This window comes from Vombatus ursinus, unplaced genomic scaffold, assembly GCF_900497805.2.
Source record: "Vombatus ursinus unplaced genomic scaffold, bare-nosed wombat genome assembly UNPS02014810.1, whole genome shotgun sequence".
Lineage (NCBI taxonomy): Eukaryota > Metazoa > Chordata > Mammalia > Diprotodontia > Vombatidae > Vombatus > Vombatus ursinus.
This window is the reverse complement of record NW_020954588.1, coordinates 24,925,639-24,945,497: the sequence shown is the minus strand read 5'-3', so window position 1 is coordinate 24,945,497 and position 19,859 is coordinate 24,925,639. Positions and strand designations below refer to the sequence as shown.

At 39.7% G+C, this 19,859-nt stretch overlaps 1 protein-coding gene and 1 pseudogene across 3 annotated transcripts in view; one reads left to right on the top strand and one right to left on the bottom strand.

Annotated features, from left to right (window-relative positions):
* The window catches only part of NAALADL2 (N-acetylated alpha-linked acidic dipeptidase like 2), a 1,445,704-nt gene that overhangs the window by 729,509 nt on the left and 696,336 nt on the right, over positions 1-19,859 (top strand). The window lies entirely within an intron of this gene.
* LOC114053137 lies at positions 10,954-12,015 on the bottom strand (annotated as a pseudogene).

Sequence of the window (19,859 nt, the reverse complement as noted above, 5' to 3'; positions counted from 1 at the left end):
TCTCATTATTTCTATTGACTTCGTCCTTAAAGGCTAACCTAAATCTGTCTTGCTACAATTAAAGTCCATTACCTATCCTTCTCAGTTCAAATAAAGACACATTTCTTGAGCTCCTGCTGTTGAAGGGCAAGAACCATGATAGGCCCTGGAGATACTAAGAAAAAATTAAAAAAAAATAGCTTTTGCCTGGGGACTGAATATCTAGACAGCCAGGAAATACATGGTCTTTGGAAGAGGAAGAGAGCCCTAAAAAGAAGGGGCATCAAGAAAGGCTTATTTTAGAAGGTTGGATTTGACAGAGCCTTGGAGATAAAAAAATATGGAGGTGAGGAGGGAATGCAGTCCAGCCTGAGGGACAATCTTTACAAAGGCATGTTAGAAACGGGAGATGACTTGTCATGTTTGGGGAGCAGGTAAGCTAATTTAGTAGGAACATAGAATGTGTGTGTGCGTGTGCATATGCACGTTTGTGTTGTGGGAAATAAGTCTAAAAAGGTAGTTGCAGATTGTGAAGGACTTTAAAGTTAAACAGAAGAGCTTATATTTAATTCTAGAGGCAAGTGAGAGCCATTGAAACATCCTGAGCAGGAGAGTGACATGGTAAGAGCTGTGCATTAGGACAATCAATCTGGCAACTACAGAGATAATGGATTAGGTGGGGTGAGACTGGAAGCTGGGATACCAGTTAGGAGGCTGTTATAATAGTTTAGAGTAGAGAAGATGAAGGCCTGGATTAGAGTGGAGAGATTGAGATGGATAAAAGTTGTGACAGAGGTAGAATCAACAAGACAGATTGGATATGGGGTGTGAGGAAGAGGACAAAGTCATGTGCATTATTGAGTACAGAGTGAGATAAGGCTAGAAAGGGATGCTGGGAAAAGATTGTGGAAGGGCTTTAATACTTCAAGGCAGAGTTTGCATTCAGTGCTACAGTACATCAGATTATCCATGTCCTTATTACCTGTCCTTTTGGATTAGGTCTCAAACCAAGCACTGATGTTAATAAAGGTCTAACTCATTCTGAATGTATTAATTAATAGACATGACCCAAGTCAAGTCCATGAAGTCAGTCAGTTAATCTGTAACCATATATGAAGTGCTTATATATATATATATATATATATATATATATATGTATGTATATGTAATCTTATATTAATGTGCCAAACATTGTGCTGGGCTCTGCAGATACAGCGAAGTACAAAAACACAGCCCCTGCCCTTGAGGAGCTCACATTCAGATTGGGGAGACAACATGCAAATAATTATATACGTACAAGGTATGTGCAGGATGATGGAAGACAATCTTAGGTGCAACTGTCTTAGGTTAGATGACAGATGAATTAGTTTGATCAGACAATTTGAGCTGAAATGAGTGTCTTTATGCCTGAATCCTCCAAAAGCTGTTTGCATTTTAACAAGAACCCTCAATGCTTTTGCCCAAAGCAGTGACAAATATGGCAATCGTAGGCTTTGGCAGAGTCAGCTGGGGAGCTATTTTGGGGTCAGAGGGTTTTTCAGCATTCCTGAAATCACACTCTGCAGGCAGCTGCCTATCCTGCCTCTTTGTAAAGCCATCTTAAGGATAAGCTTGTAATACTTATGTCATATAATTATTAAATGTCTGGCTGTGTGGGAAGAGCCATGAACTTAGGATCTGTTAAGAATCTGAATTCTGCTTCTTCCTAGCTGTGTGCCCTTGGACAAATCAATTAACCTCTGAGCTTTGAGTCTTACTACTCATCTGTAGAATAGGTATCACAGTACCTAGACAACCTATTTCACAGGGTCATTGTGAAGATCAAATACACTAATATCTAAAGTACTATATTAACCTTAAATACTATAGTAATGAAAGACAGCAATCTTATGTAGGCCTTTTTGTTTTATCCTCCCCTACTGCTGCAATACATATAATGTAAATAATAATAATAATAATAATATAGTACTTTAAGGTTTACAAAGTGATTTATATATATTATCTCAATTGATCTCTATGCTTTCCTCCAAGTATTTCTGTCAAACATGAGGCTAACTGTCTCCTTTTTCATACCTCCATTTCTTCAAAATTGTCTTTCTCCTCTAAAGTAAATGATCTAGCAACTTTCTTAGATACTACAAATAATGGAGCTGGCAGATGGTACTGGACTTGGATTCAGGAAGATATGCATTGGATTCTTGACTCAGATGAAACTCTGGGCAAGTCTCTTGACTCCTATCAACCTTATTTTCCTTTCCTGTAAAAAAAGAGGGGGCTTCCTTATAGGATTGTTGTGGGGCTCAAATAAGATGTCACATAAAAAGTGCTTTGCAAAATATTATACAAATGCTAGCTATCGCCATTAATAATCATTTAATAGCATATTTTAGTTTCCCCTTTGGAACTTATTGGAATGAGTGTTTTCTCTTCCTTAATCCTGTAGTTTTTGTTTTTTTTTTTAAACACCAGGGCCTTGCATGAACATAGCTGCTTTTCCTCAGTTACAGTGCCCTTGATCATCTTTGTAAAATATTTGGTGCCGTTACTTCTCACAGATTCAGTGAATTCCCACATGCATGAGATGACATCTCTACTTTTCTGTCTTCATCAAGATTAATTGGTTCTATAGACAGATCTCCAATTTACTCTATGGAAATGATCAATCCTCAGTTAATACTTCATTTTTTCCACCAATTGAGCAATTTGGAAAGTATTTTAATATGTCTAGGGATGTTGGAGCAGAGATGAATGCCTGTCCTTAGCATATCTGTTTAGAGATGGCTTGAGCCATCCATTGATTTCTCTGCCCTACCATAGTTTGCTTTGGTTGTTAGTGAGTAGTACAATAATCCTTTGTTTTGAAATAACTTTAACTTGAAACAGAGGTTTTTGACCCTTTTTTTTTGTGTCATGGACCCCTCTGGCAGTCTGGTGATTCCTAGGGCCCCTTCTCAGAATATTTTTAAATGCATGAAATAAAATATATATGATTACAAAGAAAACTTGTTATATTGAAACTGTCCACATTTAAAAAAAAATAAAAGTTCACATTCCTGAGTTAAGCACTCCCAAAAGCTCCGTTATTTTGTTAGCATATTTACTACCTTCACCAGCCACAAACTGTCACCATAGTATGCCTCAGTGGGCAGGTTTTTTTTTATTAGTTGTAAAGGCCAAAATAGATCATCCTCTGGCATCTTGCCTTCTGAGGTTGTGACTCTGAATTTAGGCAAATCATTTTTAGGCGAGGAATTCACATTTAGAGTACCAACACTTTAATAAATGTTTGTAGACAGTCTTTTGAAATCCACTCTTTGTCCCCTTTTCTGCCATAGTGACTTTCACTGTGAACAAAGACAAGGGCCACACAAAATGAGGACTATTTTGTATGGGCCAACAGGGCCAAATCAGTCATTACTTTATAGCCAACTTTCTAGTCATATGCCTTCTTTGGATTTAGCTAGGCTGGTGCTCAGACAGGTTTTTTTTTTTTTTTTTTTTTGAGGGCGGTTGGGGAGAGTCTGGGATTGAACTCAGTGCCTTTCCAACACTGTAGAAACTGCTATAATTTGTATTCTACTGACATATCATTTCAGAACCAATCCCCAGTCACCTTCAGGTATAATAAAGCATCAGAAGTTTTTTTTTATTTAAAAAAATTTGTTATTGTTATTTGTTTGCTTGCTTTTGAGGGCTATGCCTTAATCTATAGGATATGACAAATGCCCAACACAAGAATCATTTTGAAATCATCTACTGTTATCCAATCAGATCATCATATGATTAGAACAAAGGTCAGAGTTGGAGCCAAATAGAAGAAAGGATGAGGGTAATATTCTGAGTGGGATTGAAACAGCTCCAATCTCATTGGATGATTTTGAAAAATGGACAATATTAAAGATGTTGGTAGTTATCGGCATTTCTTAGAGAAATTTATCTAAATTTTTTCCACAAATGAGCCAAAAGAGCTTAGAAATTCCTTCAGCCCAATCAACACTTAGTCTCATGCTCAAGTACAGTGAATAGAAGCCAAGACAATACTGGTCTAAAAGTCAAGTTCATTTTCCAAACATGGAGGAAGAGGATGGAAGAGGAGAGACAGAATTCCCTTACCCAAAGGTAAAAAGTAGTTGAGGTGGAATTGAGCCTGTAGAGAGGCAAGAGGGAGATTCAACTAAGACAGATCATCCCCAAAAGCAATTTTAGAGGCAATGGAATGAAAAAACATTTATTAAGTGTTTACCACATGCTAAGCATGGTGCTCAGGGCTAGGGATACAAATAACTAAATTATTAAATAAACGCTGTTATCAAAGAACTCACATTCCAGTTGGTGGAAGATGACACATATAGAGGATGACAGGTAAAAAATGAAACAGATCTTGTTTTAAAGAAACTATGTTTTCTATGTTTTCATCAGTAACAAGGCTGGAACAATCATCTTTAGATTCTACCACCTTAGGACTTTAAACCTTGAATGTACTTTTTAACTGTGATCTGCCATACCCACATTAAAATTATACAAGATTCTGTGACAGATGCAGGGACATAACTCTGTTCAATGCACTGCTGAGTATTGACATTAAATGAGATGTAAATCAGGGAGAAATGTTTCCTTCAGGTGTTCATCATTGTCATGGAAGATGTCTTGCACCAATTCCAGACAAAAGTTGGATTCTCTGTTGATGGCAAGTTTTTTTTTTCTAAATGTGCTTACTCACAGATGACATTGTGCTAAATAGTATTCAGCCCTCAGAATGAAATATCATCACCGAAATCCATGGACAGTCAAACCAGCCACCCTGGAAAAACTAAATGTATGAAAAATGTATTGGCCAGAATAGGATAGACAGCTGACCTGAGTAATAGTCTAGAAGATGTGGGTTCAATTTCGTCCTTTTATCCCTACTAGTTGTGAGAACAGTCTACCAGGGTCCCAGGCAGCTCTCTAAGCCTATACTTACACGTGAATTACTAGACTATAGTGGTTGAGAGAATTTCCATACTGGTAGAATCACAGGTCTAGATCAATGCATACATCTATTTATATACACATATTATGGAGAGAGAAAGAAACAAAGTAACAGAGGTAGATTTTATGAATATGTACATATATATGTATACATTTATGTGTATGTACATACACACAGTATACACACACACCTATACACACAAGCACGAAAACTTCGAGTGTAAGCCTAGTAATTGACTACCTATTTGTTGTCTAAGGACCAGCCTAGCAAGGTTTGGAGGGACTCACCATCAGTTTGGCCAAAAGTTAATGAATTTTTGGCCTTAACAACTCTTGAAATCTGTCTGTTAAGGTGTTGAGGAAATACACCGTGTCAGTGGAGAGATTAGACAGATGAATAAAATTGTACTTGCCCACAAAGACCTGAAGACTATCTTACAGAGCAGCTGCATGTGGATAATGAACTGGAGGAGAAGAAAGATGAAGCTAGGTCTCCATTGGAAAACTGCCTAGTGTTTTCACTGGCCCCAAGCTGCAAGGCTCCATTCCTTTACCACTAATGTTCTCCTGGTGATGATAGATACCTGCGAATCATGGAATTTTATTTCTTGGAAGATTTAAAATTGTAAGTCATCTAAAGGACAAGGGAAAGACACATTGGGGGCATCAGTAGATTCTAGTATATTACTTGTGATTACTTGCTTATGACAAGGGAAATAAAAGACATCATTATGGACATATATGGAAGGAAAGGGGAGATGGGCTGGTCTTGTAGCAAGAGAAAATGATGAGGCAAAAGAGAGACAGCTTGTGTAATGTCACTCTTGGGATCGAAAATTAAATCAAAGGAAGACCTTGAGTCCCTTGGATGAATCTTCTGTGAAGGATTTATGTAAAGACATACCTGTGAATCACACAAAATGAGAAGCCACTGAGGACTTATGATCTGTTTTGGAACAGGGAGTTCCAGTACCAATGAAATCACTCTTCACTTCACATAAAATTACATCCTTGGTGCAAACTCCTTAATGAGAGAAATGGCTATTTCTGAGAGCTTGGCACTTTTAGAGGAAACGCCAAGACTACAATCTGTACTTGGACAGAGAATGACTGTGGTTATCCGCTTTAGACACCATGGAGTTTCTCAGTATGCCAGACTTCTATTTACAAGGCTCTATTTTAGTAATGATTCACCCAAGTGCAGCAGTTCCTGAACTTTAGGGTCTTAAAAAATACTGACGATGTCTTCCCACTAAGCTTTTATATGTGTGAGTTATATCTTTTGATATTTAGTATGTAAGAAATCAAAACAGATCATTTTAAAAATATTTGATTTATCTATTTATATATCCATTATACATTTATAATAATAAGCATAACAAATACATTACATATTTATCATCACATTTTTATGAAAAGTAACTATATATATATTTTTTAAATTGCTGAGTAGTAGCATTGTTTTACATGTTTACCAATCTCTTTTAATGTCTAGCCTGATAGGAGAGAGCTAAATTTTGATCTCCGCTTCTGCATTCAATCTGTTGTGATATTGTTTTGTCTGCAGTATATGAAGAAAATCTGGCCTCACACAACAGATATGTAGTTGGAAAAGGGAGGGGTATTTTAATAGGCAAATAACCGTATTATTATGCAAATAGTTTTGACCTCACAGACTCTGAAAGTGTCTTGTGGACCCTTAGATATCCTCAGATCACTGTTTGAGAACCACTGACTGATGACATACTTGCCATTTTTAAAAAATTTAATTTTCTTTTAGTTTTCAACAATCACTTTCGTAAGCTTTTGAGTTTAAAATTTTCTTCTCCTCCCTCCTTGCCTCCCTCCCCAAGACGGTGTGCAATCTGATATAGGCTCTACATATACATTTCTATTAAACATATTTTCACATTAGTCATGTTGGAAGGAAGAATTAGAACCAATAGGAGGAACCACAAGAGGAAACAAAACAAAACAGAAGAAAAAAAGAGCAAATAGTATGCTTTGATCTGCATTCAAACTCCATAGTTCTTTCTCTGGATGTGGATAACATTTTCTATCACGAGACTTTTGGAGATCCTTGCACTGCTGAAAAGGGCTAAGTCTATCAAAGTTAGTCATCACACAACATGGTTGTTACTGTGTACAGCTTTCTTCTGGTCCTGCTCACTTCACTTGGGATCAGTCCATACAAGTCTTTCCAAGTTTTCCTGAAGTCTGCTGGTTTATCATTTCTTTCTTTCTTTTTAATTAATTTATTGATTTATCAGCAATCATTTCCATAAGCTTTTGAGTTTTAAATTTTTCTCCCCCTTCCTCCCCACTTCCCTCCACAAGATGGAATGCAATCTGATATAGGCTATACATATATGTTCCTATTAAACGTATTTTCACATTACTGATGTTGTAAGAATTAGAACCAATAGGAAACAAGAAAAACAAAAACGAAGAAAAAAAGAGCAAATAGTATGCTTTCGATCTGCATTCAAACTCCATAATTCTTTCTCTGGATGTGGATAGCATTTTCCATCATGAGACTTTTGTAGATGTCTCAGAGCCTTGCATTGCTGAGAAGAGCTAAATCTATCAAAGTCAGTCATCGTACAATGTAGCTGTTACTGTGTACAACATACTCCTGGTTCTGCTCACTTCACTCAGCATCAGTCCATACAAGTCTTCCAGGTTTTTCTGAAGTTTGCCTGCTCATTATGTCTTATAGCACAATAGTATTCCATTACTTTCATATACCACAACTTGTTCATCCATTCCCCAATTGATGGGCATCCAATCAATTTCAAATTCTTTGCCACCACAGAAAGAGCTGCTATAAATATTTTTGTACATGTGGGTCATTTTCCCATTTTTATGATCTTTTTGGGATATTTTTTGTCATTTTAAAGATGGGCTGATATCTTGTAGAATGGCTGAGCTGATTCTGTGTTAGCAACACACTATTGACAAGACACACAATGTTCTCACTGCTTGGCTTCAGTGCAAATAAAAATGCTGAAGGCACTATCAATTTTTCACTGATAAGTAAACACATCTGATGCCTCATGGTATGGTGATGAACCTGAATTGTCAGAGGTTTTCCGTTTGAGACAGGGATGGATCTGCAACAAGACAAAGGGTTGCCTGGGATGGCAGTGCATTCCCTGTCATTGCAAGGTCTCTAGCAATGGCTGGATGGCCATTTATTAATGCATTATTATGGGAATCTTTTCTGGGCTATGGGTTGGACTGAATCGCGACTGAGCCACTTCCAAATATGAAAATCTGGGATTTGGTGATGATGAAGCAACAGCTTTGGCAAGCCTCACCAAGTGGACAGGTTTCTCACATGTGGGTGAGAAGTGCCTGTTCCATTGCTTAAGGACTAGTCAGACTGAATTCACACTCATGCCAGAATTTTGGCAACTAGTTGATGATTTATTTGGTCAGGTAACTCATCAAAACCATCTACTAAGGCCAGGAGTGGTTGCAATTTCCATAAGTGCAAGGATCACCAACAGCAAAAATCAGGGTATCTGAAGATCAAACACTAATGTTAGGAAACATATGTGTCCCTTTTTCCCTAGTAAATAAGTCTGAAATCCTTATGTATGTGATTTTTAGCAAACTGGAACTTCATATTTAAAGTATTTTTTTGATTTTATTTTTAAAAAGGAACCAAAGAGGAAAAGTCAAAGTGAAAAGAAGTGTGGAGAGCACATTTAGAAATTTTTAAAGGTGTGAGTAATGTATTCTGGAGAAAAACAAGTACGTAAAAGGTAATTTTGAGACTATAGTGATATATCTTTTTTATGATGTCACACAAAAGATCAAACTAAAAAGGTTCTTACCTTTTCAGCAGGTAAGGTTTAGGTAAGACATAAACACCTACCTGACAAAAGAAGTTCTACAGGGGAACAAGCTGTCAGAGATGGCTTTCTTTTCCTGCCAATGCTTAAGAAAAAACTATCATTAATCTCAAAAGATATATAAACCAAGGATAAACAACCCTAATTCAACTGTTGCAAGCCAGAGTCAATTCTGAATGCTATCCTCCATGCTGGATTTAAGATACCAGCAAGTTTGAAACAACTTGGAGCTTAGGAAGGGACATAGACTGATGAATTCTAAGTTGAACACAGCAGAATATTCCTTTAAAAACCCGTAGAATCTTAGAACTGGAAGGAATGTCAGAAATCAATTAGTTCAATCCTTACTTGATAGGGATCCAGTATAGTCGTCGCACTCATTGCTTCTCAAGATAGCCCATTTCGTTTTTGCCCAACTGTTTTTTTTTTTCCTTCTCTCAAGCTGAATTTGGTCACTGCAACTTCCACACATTGTTCCCATCTCTGCCAGAAAATTGCTATCGTATCCTGCCAGCATGCCCTGCTCCCCTTCCCCACCTCATATGCCAGTCTTCTGCTTAAACATTCCCAATGCCTACAGGCAACTGATTCCTTACATGCCAGGGTTTCAAATTCTATTACCACTCCTTTGGATATACTCTATTAACTCGACGTCCTTGCTAAAATATGACACTTAGACCTAGACACTAGTACTAAAAGGTAGAGAACAGAAGGACAATGACTTCCTTTGTTCTGAAAGCTGTTTCTAATAATAGAGCCTAAAAAGTCATTACCTTTTAGGATAGCTCCAGTTATCACATCAACGTGTCGAGCTTGTAGTCCCTACAATGCTATCTTCATAGTTTCATGCTGCTTGGCTACTTCTCCCTCATTTATTTCTTGGCACGTGTGTTTCAAATTTGTGCAAAGGACTCCACATTTTTCACTGTTTAATTTGATCAGAATTTAGCTCATCATCCTAACCCCACATCTTTTTTAGCCTCTAGTCTGTCACTCAGTCAGCTGTCTTTCCTAACTTTGCATAACCTGCAAATTTGATAAGCCTGCTGCCTTTATCCAAATTGGTGGTATAAAATGTTGAACAGAGTTGAGGGTGACTTTCCAGGGGCACTCTCTTAAGAGACATCCCTCTAGGTTTCAAATAATTAAATCAGTTCTGAAAACACATTAAACGAACATCCCAAATGGTAAAGGTCTCATGAGAAGTTTAATGAAATGCTTTGTTTAAATCAAGTTTTTGGCTTTCCCTTGTGTTACCTAAATAAATAGTATCAAAAATGGACATGTAGTTTGGCAAGACATCCTCTTGATAAACCCAAAGTAACTTATCATCATCAGAAATGATTCTATCAATAATTACTTTATTATTATATTGTTGATATTGTTAGTAATATTAATATTATATAGCATTATGGAATTTCATTAGGAACTGAAAGTGAAGTTCACTGGCCTAAAGTTTAAAGATTCTTTTTGAAAATCAGGACCATCGCCAACCTGTTATCTGCAGTATCTCCTTATTTTGAGTATTTTCTCCTTGAAAATAAAAGAACCTAAGATTTTTAAAATAATCGCTGAAAGATCAACTTTCCCACAACGTAAGTTACTCAACAATGTATTTTTTTATTGTAGTAAAAGTATCATTAAACTAGAAATATAAAAACAAAAATTCAAAATTTTCAACAATCTGGGCAAAAAGACAAAATGCCCATGGTAGCGTACAGTCAAGTTTCAATAAACAGCTATTTACATGAAGTACCAAAAGTACCCCCAAACAATCAATACAAATGATTGATATATATAGCTTCTGGCTATATATGCTAATTGGAGCGTTTTGTCACTTAACATTAACATTGTCAAAGGAATGGAACCATCAGAGTTCAAGCAACTTTGTCAACTATCCATTTAAACAACTTAAAACGTGCCTTTGCTGTGTCTGCTATTACATCCACTGGTAGCAATTCTAAGAAGGGGCTGAAAAGCTCCTTTTCACTTTTTGTTTCAAACAAAACAAGAGTAACTAGGAAACAAACAGGTCCTATTCTACACAAACACAATTGTAAAGTACATCATCTGTGTAAGAGAACGACTAAGAACAAAACATCTTTTTGGAAGACATCCAGATAGAACAGATCATGTCACACTCTCAGGCTGCTCTTCTAAGATACTCCGGAGGGGCAACCCCATAGTCATTGGCACTAAACAATGCACTGAAATTCTCCGCTAAATACGTTAAGAAATCATGCAAATGGCTTAACAATAACGCCTGGCTCCTATCGTCAAGAGGGGTGCAAGCTAGCATTCCGCCAATTCTCACAAAAAGGCGCAGCAGATGTGGGGCCCCGTAGACCTGAGACATGGCGATATTGGGGTGCTCGACCAGGATTTCGGCATACTGTGGCCGCTCAAATTTGTAGAGCAGCTGAGCGCCCAGCATCACATTGAAGTACTCTCTGATCCCGTTCACCAGTTCCAGAACATTGCTGGCATTCTGCTCTCCGGTTCCGGTCTGGGCCTTGGAGCGGACGTAGTCCTCCAGGATGGAGTCCACGGTCATCTGGGCAGGAAGGCAGAACAGCTGGTTTTGTTTGGTGACCAGGTCCCAGTCATCCACGAGCCACGGCTTCAGAGCCTCGGGGATCTCCACCTTGACCTCGACCCTGCTCCTGGCCTCTTCTTCGCTCTCCACCGTGGGGTCCCCAGGGTCCGCGGGGATCTTCTTCTTCCGCGGGGACTGGGATGGCTCGCCGCTGCCGCCCCCGCCACTGCCTCCCCCTCCCTCTGCGATCCCCGGGGCCTCCTGGGGGTCCCTTCTGGCCCTCCCCCCGTTTCTCTGCTGCTGGCCCGGCCCCGGGATCTTGCGGGTCCGGAGCCCCCCGCGCGCCTTGGCCCAGGCCTGCTGCTTCTGGTGCTCCCTGAGCAGCTCCCTCTGCCGGGCCAGGTTGACCTCCGAGTACTCGAGCACGCGGCTCTCGGGGACCCACTCGTCCCAGTTCTTGTTCCAGCCCGCGTAGTGGATCAGGTACATCACGGAACCGGCCTCCCTCTCCGCCTCCGCCTCGGCCGCCACCTCAGCCACCCGCACGCACTTGGCCTCGTAGAGTAGGGAGCCGTGCTGGCACAGCAGCCGCTGGCCGGCCTGGAACTGCGCCTTCGGGACCCCAGCCTGGGACTGGAGCCGGCTCTTCCTGGAGGCCTTGGTTGACATCGCAAACAGCACGGCTGGGGCTGCCCCTGGGCTTGGCTAGGCCGCTGCTCTTAAAGCACAGAACCCTGGGCCTCGACCAGCACACGCAGCTCCCAACCTAGTCCCTTCAACGGCTGCTGAGACTGCCGCGGCCACGCAGGCGCACAGAGCTCCTCAGGGCTCACGGACACCACTGCGCAGGCCCGGAGAGGAACGAGAGCCAATGGCTGCACAGAATGTAGCCCCGACAGTGCCCAAGTGCAGCCTAGGGCAGGAGGATTTCCCCTAGTAACAGTGCGGGAGTCTGGCCAATCACAGCCTACTCCATCTGGCCAATCACAGCCCATCCACTAGTAGCTTCCTCCACATGCCTGCGCAAGCTTAAAAGCACCAACTGCAGCCATGAGGCTGGTGTCACAGCACAAGAAACTAGAAATGCTGGTGATAATCCAGCTGGTGGCTGCCCCAATATGCACATGTTCCAGTCATTATGCGCATTGGTGGCAGCTGCCCTTGCACAGGCCTGAGGCTGCCACTTAGGTGTGCTGTGGCTACTCAGAGCCACAGCTCCACCCTGGCTTGGAAGAGGGGCCAGAGAGGACCAGGATGAGGTTAGCCACAAGGCCTACCCGGCCTCTGTTGGGATATGGCCTGCTGTGATGTAGGAGGTTCACACTGCGCAGATACAGAGCTGTTCTAGCCAATCAGAGCTCACGTGAGGCCTCCCTTAGCCAATCAGAGCTCACGTGAGGCCTCCCCTAGCCAATCAGAACTCATGTGAGGCCTCGCCTAGCCAATTAGAGCTCACATGTGGCCTCCACTAGGCCTCGGCCCCTCTCATGGCGGTCTTCTCCTTCCGGGGTCAGAGCGGGGGCTTACGACTTGCGCACTGTTTCCTTTTCTCTTAGTTGTCTGCCTCCCCCACCTTGGAGGCTTGGGCCTCTGCCTGTGCCCTCCTGAGGCCGGCTCCCCTCGGTGCCCACGCCAGGAGGGAGGATGAGAAGGCCTGTCTGAGGAGAGGCCTGAGCCAGGCCGTCCCCAGGCCAGCACGGGAAGTGGGGGACAGAGGGGTTGGGATGCCCATTGTCCACGTTGTGGGAGCTTCGACCCAGGCGCCCCGCAGCCCCACTACACTTTTTACCCATGAGAAAACTGAGGCCCATGGCCTGCGCACACCAGGCACGTGGCAGGGCTCTGACCCAGATTCCCTGGATGGCTCTATGCTAGGCCCAGGGTCTTCTTACCATTTCATTCTGCTTTATTCCCAGCCCGATGAGTGTGTCCCAAAAGTCTTGGTGCAACTAGTTTAAAACTGCACCGAAACTTTTGGGACACTGGATATACTTCAAAACCATCTACCTTTTCACCTCCTAGCAGCCAGAATGTAAGCCCATTGTGAGAGGGGGCATTGTTTCATTTTTTGTACTGGTATCCCAGAGCCTAGGACAGTGTTTGAACCATAGTAGATATTTTATGAATACCTAATGATTGAATTCTTATTCCATGGTCCTCTTCATCCTCCCCCTCCTCCTCCTCCTCTTCCTCCTTATCTAGCTTCAAAGCACTTTACAAATATTATTGTCATTTTACTTAATTAGCAGTCAAGCAGTTAAATTAATACATTGAATATGTTACTTCTGGCTTCTGAAAAAAAGAAAAAAAAAAGAAAGAAAAAAGGAAGGAAGGAATCTTTTTTCCTGGCCTGGATTAACTTCTTCTTTCAGTCCTGTCCTCTGTTTTTCCAAACCGTACTCAACACATAGCTAGCTCTGTGAAGACTTGTGAAATCTCTCTCCATTTCATTGCTATTGATTCTGTCTTATCAGTTGTTTTATAACTATTAATATTGTATCACATTCAACTTTTTATATGTATTTTTTAATATCTGCCCTCCTAATGTATGTTTCTCTTCTCTCTACCATTAGATAAGCTTCTTAAGGCCAGGGAAAGGTATGGAATTTATATTTACAGCTGTGGCACTTTACTACCTTGGAAAGCCCCTTTTATGCCAGCCTGCTACTCCTAGAGAATGTAAATTAGGTAGCTTGGTGTAGTTTATAGAGTGCTAGAATTAGAGGTACATAGAACTGAATTTGAATGCCAGACGCTAGGTGTTTGTTTCTAGGCATTTTATTTGACCTCTTTCATTCTTAGCTTTCTCATCTGTATAATGGGAATAATAATGGCACTTACCTCCTTGGATTGTTTTGAGAAAAAAAAAAAGAATGAAATAATATATGTAAGGTGGATTGAAAACCTTGAAACTCTCCACGATAGATATTATTACTTATAATTTCGTGGATTTTGGTGATTCCCTCCCATTGTACTAATCATAAGCCTTTTATACCCTCTCATTTTTGCACAGTTCTTACTCATATTTCCCCATAAAACCTCCATTAAGAATCTATCAACATTCTGAAGCCTTATCCCTCCCACCCCATTCTGCCCACCTCCATACCCCATAGCTTAGAGGACTCAGGATGCCAACCTCTCACATTTGCTTTGTGATTGGCTTCACAAAAAAGCTATTTATTCTTAACTAGAGTCTATCGATAGTGGCACTTCAATTTTGAGATAACTGTTCTATATCTACAGTAATATTATTGCATTTAGATTATTTAGTCTGTATTCTATATAAAATTTTGTATCTCTGTGATCTTGGGCAAGCTTCATATTCTTTATGTACCTCAGTATCCTTACCTGTAAAATGCAGGGGATTGGACTAGAAGACCTATAAGAATCCTCTGAGATCTAAAAATTATGATAATTTAATTTTTTTGGAAATAATCGTTCAAGGCCCAATTACATCATTGGAATCTTCTTTAAAAAATTTCTTGGTGAGACTCTAGAACAATACTTTCCACTTCCATGAAGGGTTTGGAAACATTACAAGCCCACACTAGCTTTTGACAAATCTACTAAAGACGCTATTAAACCTGCTTTTTATCATTTCAGAAATGTAGCTTGAATCAAGTCCTGGACAACTCCTGTAGATGTGGAAATTGTTTTCTATATCTTTGTCGCATACAGATTGGATTAATGTAATTCTCTGTTTGTACCTTTGTCCATATCATCATTGTAGAAATCGCAACACACTTGGGTTGTGGTAATAAGTATGATCCACAGTTCTCGTGGGATAGTGAAAAATCTCACCAATGCTGAAGTCTCTCTATTGACTTCTTATTCCTCACTGACTTGAATTTAAAATTTAGGATTTGTATGTCTGTTACTTAAATAATATGTTCACATGGAATAATTTGTTCAATTCCAGAATTAAAACTTCAGGTCAGTTTTCAATCCTCATGGATAGCTGATCCCGGACCCCTCGATATGCAGGGTAGGCCTACAGAGAATAAGGCAAATATGACCTCGTTTTAGACATTGGCTGAAACATTCTTCCTTTCACTCCTTCCCTCCCCCCATCAAACCTTACTAGAATTGCCAATGAATACAAAATTTGATGTATTTGAGTTTCCTACTCTTGCCCCCTATTTCTCTCCCCCGGTGGTATTGATGATGAGTAGTGAAAGAACCAAAACATGTATGATGGAATAGTCTATACACTTGAAGACCTAGAGGGCCACATGTGGCCGTTCACCACCCCTGGAACAGGTTACAGAAGTACATGAACATAGATAGTTGCCATACTGACTGTCAGACTTCAGGAAAATGGGATCTGAGAGAAAAAATGATCTGCAACTGTATTTGTCTTTCCTTTATTATCTGGGGAATCTCAGAAAGGAAAGAAGAAAACAATCATTTATTATACACCCAGTATCTAACACCATGCACTATGCTAAACATTTTATAAATATTTAATTCATCTATAGCTATATCTTTCTATCTAAAATCTTTTTTTTGATCCTTATAACAACCCTGGGATGTAGGTGCTATTGTTATTCCCATTTTATAGCTGAAGAAGTTAAGGCAGATGAATGTTAAGTGACTTGCCCAGGGACCCACAGCTAGTAATATCTGAGACCAAATTTGAACTCTAGTCTCTCTGACTCCAGGCCCCAAACTCTATCTACTGCACTATAGTTGTTACTTAATTGATGATAAAGATCTGGGTAAATGATCAGATTTATAAATTTGGAATCATCATGCTTTGACCAGTCATTTGCCAAGTTTCTACAATATCTCTCATCTCTCCCCTGTCAATGTCAAGTAAAACTTTGAGTCAGGGCAAACTGGTTTCAGATCCTTTCTTAGGTCCTTAAGCTGTTTTATTGACTCTTGGCAAGTAATTTATCCACTCACTTAGGCTCAGTTACTTCATAGTGATGATAACAGCTGAATGAAGATGAAGATGATGATGGGCCTGACTACGTCACTCTCATGCCCAAGAAAATGCAATGATTTCCTATTGCCCCCAAAATGCCAACTCCTAAGTATTCCTTAGTGTTTAAGGCCATTCCTAGTCTGGCTTCTGCCCACCTTCTTACCCTATTTCACATTATTCTCTTTAACAAATTTTATATCCCAGATAAACTGACATTCCTCCCATTGCCATTGCAATTGCCCTCCCACTTTAGTGCGTTTGTATATATAGACTTTGCTTGGGACATCCTCACCCCTGCCTTTTAGCATCCCCAGCTTCCTTTAAGCCTCAGCATGTATAATACCACCTAGGGGAAGCCTTCTTTGATCACCAAGTGGTGAATGTTTTATCTTTGCTCAGATTGCCTTATCTTTACCCATCTATGTATACATAAGTGAAATAAAATTTAAGAAATCTATGGACAGACATTTAATTTCTATCTCTATTCCCAATACTTGGCACAGCCATTGCACATAGTAGTCAAGAATTATTATTATTATTATTATTGTTATTATTTTATTATTTTGGCTAGGCAATGGGGTTAAGTGACTTGCCCAGGGTCATACAGCTACTATAGGCAAGAATTAAGAAATAATTCTTCATTTGAGTCGCACTATTCCATCCGGGTCTTTTGCTTGTACGTATAAGGTCAAAATTTGACATGTAGAAACAAAAGGCCTGGATAGGATCTGATATGAAATGAAAATGACCAAGAGCTAATCTTACTCTGTTTAGCCTTTATTTTATTCTACAATTACATGATGAAAATACATTGAGAATACTAAACAATCAGATTTTTCCCCCTGAAGAACTAAATAATGCTTTTCAATCATTTTAATGTGATATGATGGTGTCATGTAGACGTACACTTTTTTTCCATAAGGTAAAATGGAAGGCAGTAACCCAAATTATGGAATAATAGCAATTGTTCAGATTTATGCAAGTTTGTGGTTTATTTAATTTGCTCTTTATGTAGATAAGAAAACTGAGTCATAGAGGGATTCAGTAACTTGCCCAAGTATATACAATTAGCCAGTGACCAGGCTTTATGTCTTCTAAATCATTTGGTTTACTTATTTACACATATTCCATCCATAACATATTTCATTATTAGTTTCCATTTAAATTCTCTAGTAATTCTACTAATGACAGGTTGAGTCTGTTCAGGTTCAAACGACTACTTGGGTTGCTGTTGATGGACATGTCTACGACTACATTCGATGATAAGGGGACAGAACTCTCACGTTTAATATTACTAATAAAAAAGGAAAGAAAATTTTATGAACTAAAAATGTGTCACGATTTCCCTTTCTCATAAAGGAGTATATCCTGCTACCATGGAAATGAATGATTCTACTTTGTGGTAAAAATTCATCTTAAACCATGTCTTTACCATTAATATCCTGGCAGATCTGCTAATATCTTATTATGGTGAGTTTTCTGGTAAGGCAAGAAAAATTCATCTTTAAATTGAAGTGACATATAATTGATTAAAATTCTTTGTCTTCTGCACACCATCTACTTTGTGCTGTTAATGCATCACCTGCCTATTGGAGTAACATTACATCTCTTCTTTAAATTATTCTCCTCCCAATCTTACAAAGTGGAATCATTCATTTCCATGGTAGCAGGATACACTCCTTTATGAGAAAGGGAAATCGTGACACATTTTAGTTCATAAAATTTTCTTTCCTTTTTTATTAGTAATATTAAATATGAGAGCTTCTGTCCCCTTATCATCAAATGTAGTTGTAGAAATGTCCATCAACAGCAACCTAAGTAGTCGTTTGAACCTGAACAGACTCAACCTGTCATTAGTAGAAGCCATTCTCTCTTTATGTAACAGGATTAATATGGTGTGGTACTTACAATCTTGGACTCTAAAAAACCACTTGCATCTGCTTTTTAGTCAAAGAATCTTGGAAGTGAGCCAGGTTTATGTAGCGATCAAGCCCATTGCTTACGTATTTGACAGTAACATCTGGCAGCACAGATGCTGAATTCTAGAGAGCCATAATTATTTTGAGAAGGGGAAGACAGTGTCTCACACAGTTATTATCATGCTTCTACCGCAGGTACTAGAAAGAGGGGATCATTTTTACTTTCCTGACAGCATATGTTTTCACAGCTTTGGAGATGAAATTTCTTGATGATGTACAACATTGAGATTAAGAATCATTATATGTTTTTAAGCAAGAGGAAGGTTAAAAAGAGCATCAAGGTTGTGAATGAAAATGTTTTGTTGTCCAAATGCCAGTTCAAAAGTTATTGAGTGTGATGCCAAAGTATGCAGGATAGCCTATTACAAGAAAAAGCTGATGACAACAATGTCTCTTGGTTCCACCCTATGTCCTGGAGGCACTCATAAATAAGACTGTCAGATTCGGTGCCAATGAAAGGAGTTTACTGTAGGTTTGTTTATCTCTGCTGTGAAGATTTTCCCATCCCTCTCTCAGTCAGATTATTATTCGAAAGAAGATGACAGGTGCCACCACGTGTCTGAGAGTTTGTGTTTGAGAGGGAATATTGTATGTGCTCAGAATGCATCAACAGTACTAATGGACACGTTTCCTTTTTGCAACCCTGCTACTGTAGCATGTAGTGGAAAACTCAGATTTGTAGGTCACTAGAGTAGCAAAATAGATGGATAAGCAGCTGAAATTTCCTCTCATTACCAATTCACAAAGGATCCAAATAGGTTATTTTAAGGAAGTATGAAGATGAATAGGGTATAATGTTCACACGTTGCAGTCCTTCCTCCCCCAGGTACACGACATAGTATGCTTTAAGAGTTGTGATCAGAAAACCCTGAGATGACGGTTCTGTATAGAGAATAGTTGTTGCTTCAGCATTGGTTGTAGTCTGCAGTGAGGGCCATGTGACCTTCCTCCATCTACTGTTTTATATTGGAAGCAAGTCGGGGGAAGCTTTGTATCTGTTATAATAGTTGAACCACAGCTCATCTGGAGATGAGAGAGCTCAATGAGTACTCTGTGCAAGGATCCTGCATGCTGATTCATCCTCTGGTTATGGGGGACCACTGGCCCATACTGACAGCTGGCGGTATTCTTGCTTCTGCTTGGGGCTGTAGTAACTAAAGTACTTAAAGGAATAGAAAGGACAGGAATATTTTCAGCAAACTCACTGTTTCAAGTTTGCAGTATACAGAGATTACGTGGAGGAAGAGGAAAGGAACAGACATTAAGATATTACTATGTGCTTAGTAGTACATAGTCCTATTACTATGCACTTTACAGGTATTATCTCATTTCATCATCACAACAACCCTTTGAGATAGGTGTTATTATTATCCTCATTTTATAGTAAGTGAGGAAACTGAGGCTGAAAGATGTTGAGTAACTCGCCCCAGGGTCACACAGCTGGTAAGTGTCTGATGCCGGATTTGAATTCAGGTCTTCCCGACAACAGACCCAGTGCTCTGCCCACTGCACCATGTGGCTGGGAGGATAGAGGGAAATCAGGGCATAGCTAGAACATGGCAACAAGTATTAATGTTTAGGAGTTTGAGAGTATTTCCCCATTG